The 14,775-nt window shown below is 42.6% G+C and overlaps 1 protein-coding gene across 1 annotated transcript in view; it reads right to left on the minus strand.

The window, feature by feature from the left end:
- The window catches only part of GLI2 (GLI family zinc finger 2), a 189,780-nt gene extending 179,160 nt beyond the window's left edge, over window positions 1–10,620 (minus strand). The window contains exon 1 of the mRNA XM_071746730.1: window positions 10,430–10,620. The gene's annotated coding sequence lies outside the window, so the exon portion shown is untranslated. The remainder of the gene's footprint in view (window positions 1–10,429) is intronic.
- Between the last annotated feature and the right edge of the window lie 4,155 nt (window positions 10,621–14,775).

Consider the following 14,775-nt stretch of genomic DNA (forward strand, 5'->3'; position numbering starts at 1 on the left):
GCAAATCTGAACCCAAACTAGAGAAAAATATAACGGCAGCAATAAAAGAACTAATTAGTCATTTGAGTAGCTGGAAAGAAGACAGGGTGCTGCAGTTGTGTGACCTAAAAATGCCACTGATGACCTTAAAACTCCATCTCAAGGGTGTCTGGAAATGTGTAACCTCCAGAGAAAGAGAAGGAAATGGGTGATGTCTATATTCCATTAGTTCCCATGAGATGTTGAAATAGCATAGACATTAAGTCAAAGAGAGGTGTGACATTTGAAGCAATCAGCCAGCAAAAGAGCACCTGCAGCCCTGCACTTTCTTTGAACTGCTGCACCAAAGGTTTCATGGTCCAGCCTACCCAGGAGACTCATAGGGACGTGTGATTCAGTACACCCAGAAGGCACATGGTTTGGTGTGCAAGAAACACTGACTTCATCCTAGCAACTAACAACTTGTAGCAAGAGAGGGAAAAAAAAAAATCAAAAAAGAAAACACCAAGAAAAAACCCAGCTGCCCACACTTCATCACCCGAGGGCTGACATCCAGCTGGCCCTAGGGTGGCAGCCACTCAGCTTCACCATGGCAAGAGAAGAATGGCCAAGGAAAGGAGGGGAAAGACACTTTGAAGAAGGTATCCTGAGTGTTTCATCTGCACCAGATGGTTCTACACTGCACTGAGAACATCCATTCGTGGTAAACCCTATAAACGTACTTGGTATTCCACATATTAGAGGGGAATGGGGTGAAGCCAGGAGGTACCCTTAGGCTGCAAAGATGCATCTACAACAGCAAAGAAAGAAGACAGCAGAACGACCAGGTCTAGGGGGAACAGATTGTTTTGTGCCCTCTTCCTTCAGCCTGGAAGCTGGAGCACATCATCCTTTGCACTCAACACATAGAAAATTTCCAGCCTAATCTGAGGCAGTGCCTCAGGTGGCGTGGAGGTACCCAACATGACCTGAAATGAGCCAATCCAGAACAGAAAACTGATGATGCTGGGTCACTGTCAGCAAGTTCCTCCCAACAAGCAAGCCCTGCTCATCTCCCAGCTTCAAGAGCTTGGATGATGTCTTGCTCTTGGATATCTCTATCCTGAGAAGAGATTAAAAGAAAGTAATGCCTTGGCAAAGTTCCCTCTTGACATCTGCATTACTGGAAATGCCCTCTGGAAAGCAATAGAGGAGGATCCTCACCTTCCACACTCCTGGGAGAACAGTGCAACCACCAGCAGCTACCCTGTTTCATCCCCGTCCCCTCGATGCAGATCCAGACCTGCCTTTTGCCTCCCACCTCCCTCTGCATGTTTTGTCCCAGAGGGATGAACCAGTGAATTTCTCTGAACAAGTCCAATGCATAATTTAAGTTTTAGCAAGCCCTGCCAGAGGCTTGGGAGTAAAATGCAGAAGAACGTTTTCTTTAATAGAAAACAGAGATTAAGAGCTCAGCAGCAGGGTCAGTTGCTAGATGCAGGGTTTGCTGAGACAATGCAACCCCAATAAGTGCAATGGTTTCCAACTCTTAAAAAAAAAAAAAAAAAAAAAAAAAAAAAAGGGGGGGGAAGAGATCCCAACAACACACACAATAAATCAAAGAAAAAAAAGTTAGCCATAGACATGGTTCCATAACACAGGTACTGTGCTCAGCTTTGTATTCTCTCACAGTTCCAAGAAGGGAAGAGCAAAGTTATGAATACAGCCATTTGCAAAGGAATTTAAGATTTCCAAACCTGACTTACTGTGAATTTGAACAAAACCCTAAAAAGCTGAAATTCTTCACAAAAGGCATTTTAAAACAATCACTTGGAGCCTTGGAGCCTACAACCAATTGTATTGCAGCTGTATTTCTTACAATCAAATTATACCTTAAAATCCTAAATAGAAACTTATTTCAACACAAAAGCTGTAAAATAATGGGGTTTTAAACAGAAAAATCCCCATCTGTTCTTTTTCTGCCACTTTTTTGACAAAATTGACCTGAATTTGCAAGAGGTCTTAGTGTTGATGATGCCAGATATTGGAATATGACTCCATTAACAAGCCCTAGTCAGGAAATACCAAAGCTGTGGTTGCCAAAGCAACATAATTAACTTGATCATGGTACATACTCTGTGCACCACTTCCCCAATGGCCCTTTAACACCCAACAAAATCCTTGGCTTGAATGGCATATCAGGATGAATTTCTCCTCTGAGTTCTTCAAGAACACACAGAGCAAAACCAGAAGTTGTCAAAATTACTAAAAGCCAAGTACTACTCTGTGCCCTGTCCAATGGTCCCCTGGGCTACTTCTTGAGCTGCCTTCCATGACCCATGGCTGTAATCCTGTTGCATGGAGCAAGTGCATTTTGTAAAGCTTCACTTTTAATTCATCTGTGCTACCCAGTTTAAGAGGTCTGGTTCTCTTGTGGCAAAATCAGTAAAATTCTTGCTTTGTGGGCAGGGAAGCCCCTATTTTGATGTTGAACCTTGACCCTGGGGCCACAAACTTGGAAACCTGAGTATGCTGTCACTAGCTCAACATGTACAATGTATCAAGAATAAGCTTCTGTCTGTTCATTTGGGGGTTGGGGGGAAATAAGAAGAAGAAAAAAAATTGAGTGATGGGCTTTCAGCCTGTCATCAGCCCACAGTGACCTCAATTTTTTGAGAAATAATGTCAAAATCTATTTTTATCTTCAGAGATTCAAGATGTATTTATGTGTCAAACTTTCTCCCCCTTGTCCTTAGCCTTTGGGAAGCACACTAAAAATGATATCAAAGCCTGAAAACCCTGCGATCACATTCGCATTCACCTCTGACCCAGGACGCCGATAGCTTTCACCAGCTCCTCAGCTCATCCTCACCGTACAGAGGAGGCTGCAGGTCTGCCAGCAGCTCCCCATGAGCTGCTCAGGATAAAATAAAGGCCACTTTGCATAGCAAACTTATGTTGCTCAATTTTTTATGGCCGAAAAACTTTACTTTGTCAGTTTTCTGCTTCTTTACATCCTTGAAGGATGTTGCACCAACACCTTCCTCTCCTTACACACAAATATTTGATTATTCTCTTTGAAATGTCTCTGTAGCATCTACAGGAATAAGTTGCCGAATGCAAACACTGATTGATTCTTTCTTAGCCATCAAATGTGCTTACACAGCAACTACACACAACAAATGCACACAAATTTCACATTTCGCATTTAAAAATATGAACGTGCTGTGTTGGGGTTTTTTTAGTCAAACATAATGAATGAGCTTAAATATTAGAACTTGAAATTGTTAAGTAAATCATGGTACCTGTAAAGCTTCTATTTGCATAACATTAATTCATGATGGCATGTAAAACAAATTCATCACTCTTACTATATTGTAGACTGATTTATGTTGGAATTGGAAAAAATAAAAATCGTGGGCACAAAATTATGTTGACAAGATGTACGTGCTCTTCGAAGCCCAAGATTTTTTTTTCCTGAAGCATCAAAACAACTAAATTATGAGAAAGAGGTCTAGGAGAAAGCATCTCTAAAAATGAGTAACACACCAGCATCACACGTACACACTCTCTGGTTATTAATGTCAAGCATGGTGAAGATACTCTAGAAAATCATTACCATTCATAGCTACTAACAGCCATTAAATTTCAATCAATTCAACTTAACACAAGTGTACTCCAGCAGCCCTTACAGTTCCTTATAGAGGTGGCTCAGAAAGTCCTGCCTGACTTATTGCATTGTCCACTGCACAAAGAGGCATTGCTGAGGGTTGCTCTGAAAAGGAGCTATCTTGGTGTTGGGAACTGATGCTCTTTTAACACCATTGCAATCAACAAACCTTGCTATTAAAGAAGGTGTGATAAAAGCAGCTCTAATAGGACTCCACAGGTGAGTATGGAGGGGAGTAATAGCCTGATCTTAGCTAGGGATGCCTCTTTCTGAGATGAAACTTTAAAAAAAAAATAAATTATGGGATATTTTCATGGGGGTTTCAATGAATTCTAGTAACAGAATCAAACTGCTTTACACAGTGCTAGACAAGTTCCAGGTGATCCAGTTGCTTGAAGATAAAATAATCACTAAAAATACAGGATACTGAAAGAAAAAAAGCATTTCACTTCCCGTGACTGGATATTTAAAACCCCAGGTGAGGAACATAAGGCACAGCACCGTGATATTAAAGCATCTCCTACTCAATTGAATTGCATTTGTAGCACTGGAAGTTTTCCTAATGTCACTGCAGGAAGCACTCTGTGCAGCTCACCATCCCTTGCAGGTCCTGGGGAGGACCAGGAGGTTCCCTGCTGAGGGGGATTTGTCACCTCATGACAGGGGTGAGGGACTGTGACTGCAGGGTGTTCATCACTGAGGGGCTGGACCCACTGGCTTCCAGTGTGCAGCAGAGCACCCCCAAGAAGGGAGAAATTTCATTGGTTCCATTTGAATGAATTATCTACAGTAAAATCCTACATTTTGCAGGAGATTGAAGACTTCCATTATGTTTTTGGGGTTTTGTTTGTTTGTTTTTGTTGTTGTTTTTTTAATAGGATCACAGGTTTCCCAAGCAGGGTTCATTCTGCTAGGCATAAAGTCCTTTCTCGAGACTTTGAGGCAGTTGAAGGCTGCAGGTGTGTATCACGACAGAACAGTCACCCAGCACACAGAAAAACAGATGTAGTCACAGCTGTACCATCACTGTAGCTGAAATTACAAGCTTAATGCCCTTTCTAGCTTTTAGCTCACCCCTTAAAAGCATCAGCATTGATGGTATTACTCATTACAGGAGTATTTGGGACTATTCTAAGGAACTGTGGTTTTCCTGCCCCTGGGATTTAACATGGAGTTACAGTGAAGTTCTTTGGAAGCAAAAAATAGCCCAGAAATCTCTCAGGCAGATATCTGCTCCATTTTAACTCATTTCCCTACACTTGCAAGCTCCACTAAATGAAATGAAATTAATGTTAAAAAGGGCCTTTATTGAAAAGCCTTCCAGAGACAGGATCAGAAAGTGCCAGAGTTCAAGTAAATTGTTCAGTGTAAAATGTTAGTAAAGCTTAATCATGCTGGAAGCCACATTTAATTACAGCTTTTTAAGTCCATCTGGGAAAAAAAGAAGAGACTTAAGTATGTCACCTGAGATGATCTAGATACTGAAACTATTTGTAAGTTAACAAAAGCATTTGCATCACAAAGCGCTCTGGGGCAGCACCACAGCAAAGCAGATGTGTAATGAGCAAGGATCATAGCACCAAAACAATCAGGATTGTAAATAACTACTACTAATCGGCAATCATTTAAATTTGGGTTTAATTGCTAGGCAGCAAATACATTTCATTCTTGATGAGCTAAATGCTCTGCGGAATACACACTTTAAGGTATTTAGCGAAAGAAGCATCGAAGTCAAGAATCTGAAATGTCAGGAAGGGCAGAGCAGAGCCAAGCAGCAAGGCTCGATCTGCCATGAGAGCACAACATTAAACAAACTTTTTCCTGGAAGAGAATTAATAGTGCAGCCGTGTCCCCTGTATGCACTGTAAGTGCTGCAGGAGTGACACAATGACGCAGGGGAGGCGAGAGGGTACCGACTATAGAACAAAATTCAATCTAGTACTAATGAATAAAAAGTTCCTTTTATTTCTCTGTTGTTTTTGGTTCATTAAATTTTCCACAGATTTGCAGAGAATAAAACGTGATCAATAAACCTTGACAAAAGTGAACATGTGAAAAAGGAGAGAGAAAGGCACAGGAAGATAAAAGTGATATCCCGATCACAGATTTCAGAGGCAGATGACCAGAGCTTTGGGCTGCTGAATAATCTGAATAGGCCATCATTTCTTTACAGCCTTTTACTTTCTTTTCCCTGACTGTTGGAACTCTTCATTCAATACAATAGCAAATGCACTAAAACTTTTTTTCTTATGCTAATGGTCAAAATCGGGCACTCACAGTTAAAACACACTTCCCACCAACTTGTTTTCTTAAAAAAAAAAAAAATAAAAAATTAACCTATTCAAGTTAAACTAAAATGTCAAAGACAGCTTAAGGCTTACTTTCACCATTCCTCAAAATTAATGGTTTTCTCCCCAGTAGATACAAAAAGAAGTCTTGAATAAGAATAAAGCTGCTAAACTCTTTTCATATGAAAAAGAACACTTAGAAAGTAAAAAGGAATAGATCCAATACAAAGCTCCTAGTACCTACAGTTCTAATTTGTATTGTTTCCTCTTGGAATATTTATAATTGCAGAAATGAGACGGCCAATTGCAAATAATTGCAAAAGGATGAAAAAAGATTCACCACTGACTAATGTCTTTGGGCAGCTGTGCCCATGCCAGTACAAGAAACTCTTCCACTCATTACCATGGTGGCCTGAAGGAACCTGTTTTCTAATGTTTTCCAGTTTGGGTGACCACTTCCATAAACCAAGGTCTCTTTTTCAGTGGTACTGAATATTCACAAATCCCAACTAACTTTTAAGGCTCTGAGCTTCTGAATTACAGAACAGCAACTTTCCTGTTCCCTTCCTGCAGTGAATTTCAGCTTTTGTGTATTTGGTTTTGTTTTGTTCACAAGCAGTTAAAGGGTATGGGGTGAGGTTTTAGAGTTGGCAAGTGTGAATGAAGAAAAGTTCTGTGGCCTCTCCTGAACTACGCACAACTAACATGTATGCCCTTCCAGCTGGAACTGGCCTGGAGAAAATGAGACCCGATTTCCTAGTAGTTCCATTCTAGTCAGTGCTTCACAAAGGAAACCTGCAATTGGCCTTTTCAGCTATAAATATCACCGTACTGATTACTTTTACACAAATACCAGTTTCTAGAAGATGAGGGTATATGGGATCAGCTGTATACGTGGTTCAAGAACTGTATATATTTCATGCATACATCTGTTATTTACCTCCTAACAGCATTATTCACATTAGGATTCGTTCTTTGCTATTGTTTTATTTAGTGTTGTTCTAATTAATTCCCAAATACCTCCTGTTGTTTCGGTTTTCTTTAAAAGAGCCCTGGGAACAGAGTTGAAGCAAACCCTAAATACCACTTAATGCTTTCTGGAAAGTTTTCCAAATGCGCAACTGTTTAAAATATTTACCCAGGTATATAAGAGGGTTGTGCAGCTCTCGAACAATGCCCTGGAATCTTTCCCATCAGTAAAAAAGCAGACAAAAAGCAGAGACTGCTTAACCTCAATGCCTCAGCAGCAAGTGAGAAGTGCAAATATCGCATTTCTCTAAAGCCCTGGAAGCTTCATAGAAATGGAGTGGCAACTAATTAGTTTGATGCTATAGTCACATCTAACGTTCCTAAGTAGCTGCTTTGAAAAAAACTCGCTGCCTTGAAACCTTTGGCCAGATTATTAAGTGGAGGCTTTGTGATGGAGCAATAGATAGGTGTTTGCTGCACAAATACATACAGATTTTGGTGACTGCTTACTGAATCCACTGCCCTGCTAATCTGCACTGGAAACTTCACTATGAAGAGAGCACTTCTGAGAGTACAAAAGCATGAAGTATCTGTGTACCTTTCAGACTACAGGGCAAACAACTGGCTTACAGTAGGCCACCAAAAACAGGGGGAGGTGGTTAACCAAGTCTCTTCCATGCTCACAAGCAGAGAGTGAGAATAGTGCTTTTGATATTAGGTCAGATGATCTACCATGTCCTTAAACAAAAAGATGGTAGCAGAGGGCTGGAAAACTCATTAGAAAAGATCAGACTCTCTAAATAGAAATAAAGTATCAGGATCATGAAAAAGAAGTATATTTTCAAGTTATACAGTGCTGTAGCTAACACGAAACCCTCACGCTATACAGCTGCTCACAGTCCTGGAATCTGCAAACCGCCTATACCAACGTGTCACTGAAAGGGAAATTGTGGTATAAACCTTTCAGGTTATTAGAGTCATGGAAACTTTAATCAAAAATGGTTCTCTGCTATAAAAGTTTAAAGCAATTTTCAAATCAATGCCAAAAATCCTGGCCATTATATGTACATATATAAATATATATGCTGAAAAAAGTCTGTCTAAATGTGACTTATTGTTCAGTGTGACATTACGGAAAGCAGGCTTCTGTGTATTGGATATCTGAGGTCAAGTTCTGGTTATTTTTGGTTTTTTTTTTCCCCACACAAGTAAAAACTGGAGCTGCATCAATGAAATTATGCTGGATTTATACTGGCATATGCATCCAGTTCAAATTCTTCTATGGCTCTAATTTTTCTCTAAATGAATGACCTAACTCAAACAGTATTTGTCCATCTGTATACATCCCCTTTGACATACTGGAAAAAAGACATTGAAAGGAAGTTGGAAACAGTCTTTTGAGATCTGTTTTTCTTTGAAGAACAGCAGTTGCATTTCTGGGCACTTCAAAGTCACATACTTTAAGCAATAACAACATTCAAGATCAAGTGAATCTTACCTCACCTTGCTTTAAAGATTAGCTCTTTCACAAACACGCAGCAGAGGCTTGGATATACACATACCCGTAGATTAACAGTTCATCTTCAGTGGATCAGGCACTTTTCAGTGCTACAGATAGGTCATATTTTCAATCAAATGACAAATTTCCAAGAGTTGTTTACAGTCGAAAAGACATAATGAATTTCATTCACTTCTTAAAAGTTGTCAGTTTTGCAATAACATTCAATATGACATTTTTATTGCAATTCAAAGTTTGACAGGTGTCAACATTTCCTCAGGTTCCAGCCAAAAGACAAATTACCATATCCACCCATCAGAAAAGTTGAACCAAACCAATTCACCAGCTGCAGTTGCTGTATGCAGCAATTACCATGCATTTCAAACATCCCAGGAGCATAAACAATTACTTCGGAGGATCCTTTTTTCCAGGTGAATGTAGTTTCTTTTGCAGTGAAGTTAAGTGAATTAGGTTTAAAATTTAGAAAACTCAAAACTTTTCTTTTAAAGCAAGGTAGCTAGAACAAACAGATCAAATCAGCAAATCTTAAAACAAATCAGTCTATTCCACTGCTGTATATTTTGAATTTCATGGCTTATTTACTTAACTTTTTTGGCACCAATTCCACAGCACATGCCAATACAATATTTGTTTATATGCTGTTTTATGCAGCATGCTAGTCAAACGTTTATTTTCAAATTCTTGTACATCCCAAGAGCCTCTGTAGCAAAAAAAATTATATTAAAAAAAAAAAAAAGTGAAAGGGGTTAGCAGGGGGTGGACAAAGTTTTACAACTAGTGCCTTTATCTGTGGCTGTAAAACTATAAACACGAAACGCCAGTAAAATGCTAATTCCTGTATGCACAGAGGTAAGTATATAGGTTTCCAGTACCTGGAGCTATGTGGAACACGAGGTTACCTATAGGAAGGCGCAAGTTTCGCTGGCTCTGTCCTCCCTGACCCTCATGCCTGGACATTTGCTCCTTCGCACCCAGGTACGGGAAGGCCATGCCGGGCCCCGCACACTCCCCCGCACCCTCCCCTCCCCGAATAGCCCCGGCAGCGCTCCCCCTGCCCGAGGAGGGGCCATGGCTTTGCGCGCCCAGCCACCGCACCCGCGGAGGAGGAGCAGCAACCCATCAAGGAAGTTTTGAAGCCTAGACTCCAGGTTCGAAAAATAGATAAATACATATATATATATATATAAAATCCCGTAACCGTCGGAAAAGGCGGCAGCAAGACCATTGATAAACCATCCTAAAACCCTACGCTGGTAAAGTCAGGTTTCCCAGGAAATGATGGCAATCACTTGAGGCAGAAAAGGCATCTAGATGAGCCCATCTCCCTCTCCGCCTCCCTGATTGTTTTAAAGCCACCGAGTCTGGGGGAAAAACTCTCAGCTCCCTAAGTCCTTAATAGGATTGGAGTCCGGGTTTCTCCAAGCCGCTCCTCATCACACAGGGATCAAGTTGCAGCAGGGAATTTTTTAAATTCCTCAGCAAATATACTTGTCGAAAGATTGCCCCTCCCGGGGGGTGACAAGAAGTGGGGAGGGGGAGCAACTTTTTTTTTTTTTTTTTTTTTTAAGAAAATAAAACTCCTTTGGGGAGCCCTGTTGTTCTCCGGGTCCCGGGACGAGGCCGTCCCGTCAGCCACCCAGGGCTGCCAGTGTCACCGCAGCCCCCGGGAAAAACAATGGCCGTGGAGGCACGGCCCAAAGCCCGGTCCCGGCAGGGTCTGGGACGGGGGCGGGCACCCACCCCCTCGTCCCCCACCCGCCCCCACACACACTCACGCACGGCTCCGCATCCGCCCCGCTCACCTGCGGAGAAAGGGATGGGGGATACGACACGGGACGGGACCCCCCCGGGCACCCGCTGAGAGGAGAACCCGCTGCAAAATCTCTACACATCCCCCCCACCACCACCCGGCACCCACCCCGGCACGGGGCACGCCTGACAAAAGCGGGAGAAAAGGGGGCGGGAGGGGGGGAGGGAATAAATAAAAAAAGCACAATGAAAAGACACAATAAGCATCAACTTTACCCAAAAAAGCGGAGCAGCAAGTTTTCAGCAGGCGAGCGGTTGCTGCGGAGCAGAGCTGCTCCTCCGGACCCCCATCATAAACTTGGGGGAGGGGGGCGTGGGAGGGACTTTCCCTCCGTCCTTCCCTTTTGTGCCTCTACCCCCACTCCGCTCCTCTCCTCGCCAAAAGCTGCCGCGAATCCCGGCGGCGGCGCGGCTCACCCTGGCTGGTGCCGCGGAGAAGCTCCGCGGGGGAGGGCGGGGAGGGATGGAGGGCGGGAGGGCTGAGGAGGGCCAAGGACAGTTTAGAGAGGTGCGGGACGCCGAGTGGCTACCGCTGCTCATCAGCCCGGGCCGGGTCTGGACGCGGCGAGCACGCTCTCTCGCACAGACACATGCATACTTTTATGTGTACGCACATATATACACACACAGGCTCAAGTTAAGCAGCCTGTAGGGAAGACGCTGGGAGCGCTTTCAAGCCCAGACACAAGATGAAAACTGGCTGTAGGCTCTGTTTTCTCTCCCCACCCATATACTCCCCTTAAAAAAAAAAAAAAAAAAAAAAAAAAAAAAAAGGAAATCAAAACCTTCCTATCTTCTCCTCTCGGCAGCAGCGGACCGCTCCAGATCTTCTCTCTCCTGTTCCCCCCTCCCCATCCTCTTTCATCCCGGATCACCCGCTCACCTCAACAAACCGCACCATTTTGCTTGCGGAGCTTTCTCGCCGCCGGAGTGGGATCCGCTCCCCCTGCCCGGCCCCGGAGTGCTGCTCCGGAGCGGGGGCGCCGGCAGCCCCTCCTCACCCCCCACCCCCAGCCCAGCTGGAGGGCATCTGCAACAAAACCACAAAAATGCCCCTTCTTCGGGGAAAGTAGCCCCCCTTCTCCCCCAAACAAAAGTTTGGCCTTGTGCAGATTCACTCTCTCAGAGGCGGGGATGGAACTGGGGGGTGTTTTTTCTCCAACTTGGGTCTTTTGTTTTTGATGGGGGTTTTTTTGGTGTTTTGTTTGAGGATGTTTTGGTTTGGTTTGTTGTGTTGTGTTTTGTTTTTGTTTCTTTTTCTCCTGGGAGGTTTGGTTGGTTTTTGGGTTTTTTTCCAAGCTCCCGGGTTTGGAGGCAGCAAAACCCCGCGGAGCATCTCGGCAGCCGCGGTTGTACCCCGGCCCACGGGCGGCTCCAGCCTTCGGGAACATCTTCGGTGGGAGAAGCGTTCAATAGGGATTGTTCCCTAAAGGCGGTAACCAGACCCACCGGAGCATGATAATTTATTTTAATCCCCGTGTTTTGGGACCGAGGCTACGGGAAGAGGGAAAAAGAATCTCCAGAAAATACCCCTCGCTCCCGCCCCCAATATCTTCCCTTTTGCACTGATCTGGTGCATTAACAGTAATACCAATGAGGAATGCAGCAGTTTTAACTTGGACTTTGGCCAGACAGGGCTTGTTACTTGATTTGTTTTGATTTCTTTTGGCTATGGAATCTATCAAAAGTTTAAAACACAACCATATGCTGCTAGAGAGGGTCACCGCGCTGTACCGAGAGCAAGCTGAAACTCGCCTATCATCAGGGTATCTGACTCCAGCAGGATTATGGCCAGTGCCATGGCAACCGCATGCCACATCACCCCCCATCTTCACTTTCAGTCCCTTGGGCAGCGTTAACATTTGCCAGCGGATTTGCCCGACACGCAGCCCAGGTCTGGGCAAGTGGAAAATGAGTTTTATGCCACTCAGAAACCTTTTCTCTTCCATCTTGTGCAAAGCAACACGGTGGACCTCAGGTTCTCCACTGCAGTTTTGAACCTAAAAACCTGCTACACATCTGGGTGCCTTCTGTCTGAAACTCTGTACACACTTTTTTTTTTTTTTTTTTTTTTTTTTTTTTTTTTTTTTTTTTTTGGTGGCATTAGGAAGCTGATAATAAAGGGTGGCAACTGGTTCCCCATGCACTCCCAACTCCCATTTATTCCACAGCTTGGAATTATTTGATAGTTTGGGGAGGACTGGAGGGCAACAGGTTATTTTGCCAAGCAACAACACTGCAACTTTTTGGGGGCCAAAGAGCACTAGCATGAAGCCACTATCTCACACAAAGACATTCCCTCCTCTGCCTGTGGTACACATTCAGTCCATGCTGTCACAGCAGCACAATCCTACCCTATGTAAGTGAATAATTCTGTGCTTACAGGATTTTCATTGCACCTACTTCTGAAGAGCAGTCCACAATGGAGAGAGAGGCTTTGGTTACCAACAGTAGGAAAAAACAAGTTTTTGATCTTCAGAAAACAAAGCTCACTTGTATTCCCAGGTTACTTTACTGGGGAAAGATAACCTGACAGCTTGGGAGGTGTGTTAGAATAAGAATAAGAGGGTTTTGGAGGGACCAAGAAGCTGGCAAAAAAAATTTAACATTAGTTGTGTCCTGAATCCTTGCTGCATAGTTAGAAACGTGTACAACCAGAATGTTGGTCAAGAACATTTCTAAAATTAAAAGATGGAAGGACTGAGCATTAATTAAGAGCAGTTATGCAGTTAAGAAGGACAGTTTTCCTTTCTAGAATTCATGTGTGAATCCTTTAGCAGATGGCGATTTTTAAGCCTGAACAGAAACTCCTCCTTTTTGTCAGAAGGATGATGGCTGGAGACGGCTGGAGTTTTTTCAGAACTCTGAGTTGGCTTTTACATTATCTGACTGCTGTAGCTCATCCATCCTTCCCTTTCCTGCTCTACTCATTGAACTGCCCTCTCTTAATCTTCCATGGGTGTCTGAGATTAAATAGACGACAGAATGACTGACATTTGGTATACATAAAAGAACCAAAATATGAACAAGAGGTCAAAGTGCAGCTCTTCCCTCTGGTCTTCCCTCCTGCTCTTGTACAACTCAATGGGAACGAAACCAGGTAGGGATATAAAGATATATGACAACATACACTTAATGTACCTTGCTGTAGCATGTATGCCTGGATACAGAGGATACATTCAAAAATGTTCTGTACTAAGGGAAAGGGTTTTTTTAAATCACAATTGTAAAAAAAAAGTTCTTACAATGATGAAAGATTGACATACCACCAGGTCCAGGATTGCTAATCTGGAATCTGTCCCACTTCCTCTAGGGCAATGGAACAAACCTGATCAAACACTGAGGAAGTTAGTGTAGCCTCAAAAGGCATAAATGTGGCCTTTAAAATGTTTGATATAGTTCTGAAAGAGGACTGTAATTTTTTATTAAGTAAGGTATTTTAAGAAAATGGTTGAAAAACCAATGGGGGATGCTCTATTCTGTTTTCTTCATGTCTATGGGATTTATTTCTATAAATCTTCATAGATTCTCATGACAAATTAAAGGGCCCAAAGGATACTCACAGGCAGAAGCTTCCAGAAAAAAATCACATTTAAATTAGCTTCTCTTTTAGAATGAAGAAACAGTCACATGTGGGATGATCACTAGGAGAAAGAGGCCTAAAATTCTATTTCATGCAACTCATATCTTTATGATGTCTGGTTTAAGCCCGATTGGGAAGTAGTACATGATCAATTCTGCTGTGATTTAAACAGCTGTACCAGGTCTGGGGTCAATGAAGTTGCACCAAGTCTGAATGCACCTTGTATTTATAGAATACAATTAATCACAATAACATTTAAGAAATTAACAACGTCATGTGCAATGCTATCTCACAATTTGCTGGGTGAATGGGAAACGTTTTTTGGCACAATACATTCCCTTCTTTTCTAAAAGTAGCCCTGGTACCCGAGAGAAATTGTAACCATGTATAGAGAATGAGACAATAGTCACTGGGATGATACGCAGCTGTGATTCCTCTCTGCCTCCATGCATGTGTTGTCTCTTGTTTAAAACTTCAGTGGTAAGTTCCTGGAGGCAGGTGCCATCTTTCTGCATTCTACATTTTGATTAAGCCTTATCTTATTTTTCCTCTTTTCAAAGTGTATCCAAAGTGTAATGTCAATGCTAATTTCACATTACCTGCTTCTATTTATTTTATTTATTTTGAACTGGAAAGATTAATTCTTTGCAGGTTAAATCTGTATTGTATCATGGATATTGACCTAATGCCATAAACTTTTTTATACCTTTTCTGTGATTATGAAAGGATACTTGCATACTACATCAGCAAGGGAGGTGGTACTTCTATTTAATGCAAAACTGGCATGGAAGCCTGCCTTTAATTTCAGGAAGCCTGCAAGATCTTATTCAGGTTTAAACACAAACTGGAATATCCTGCTTAAACAGGACCTTATTCACATGACCTCGTCCAGTGAAATTACTACTCATAAAATGATAAGCAAAATCATCTGACTGTGCATTCACCATGAACTAGGAACACACATGCCATCCGTTACCTG

Source organism: Heliangelus exortis, chromosome 6, assembly GCF_036169615.1.
Source record: "Heliangelus exortis chromosome 6, bHelExo1.hap1, whole genome shotgun sequence".
Lineage (NCBI taxonomy): Eukaryota > Metazoa > Chordata > Aves > Apodiformes > Trochilidae > Heliangelus > Heliangelus exortis.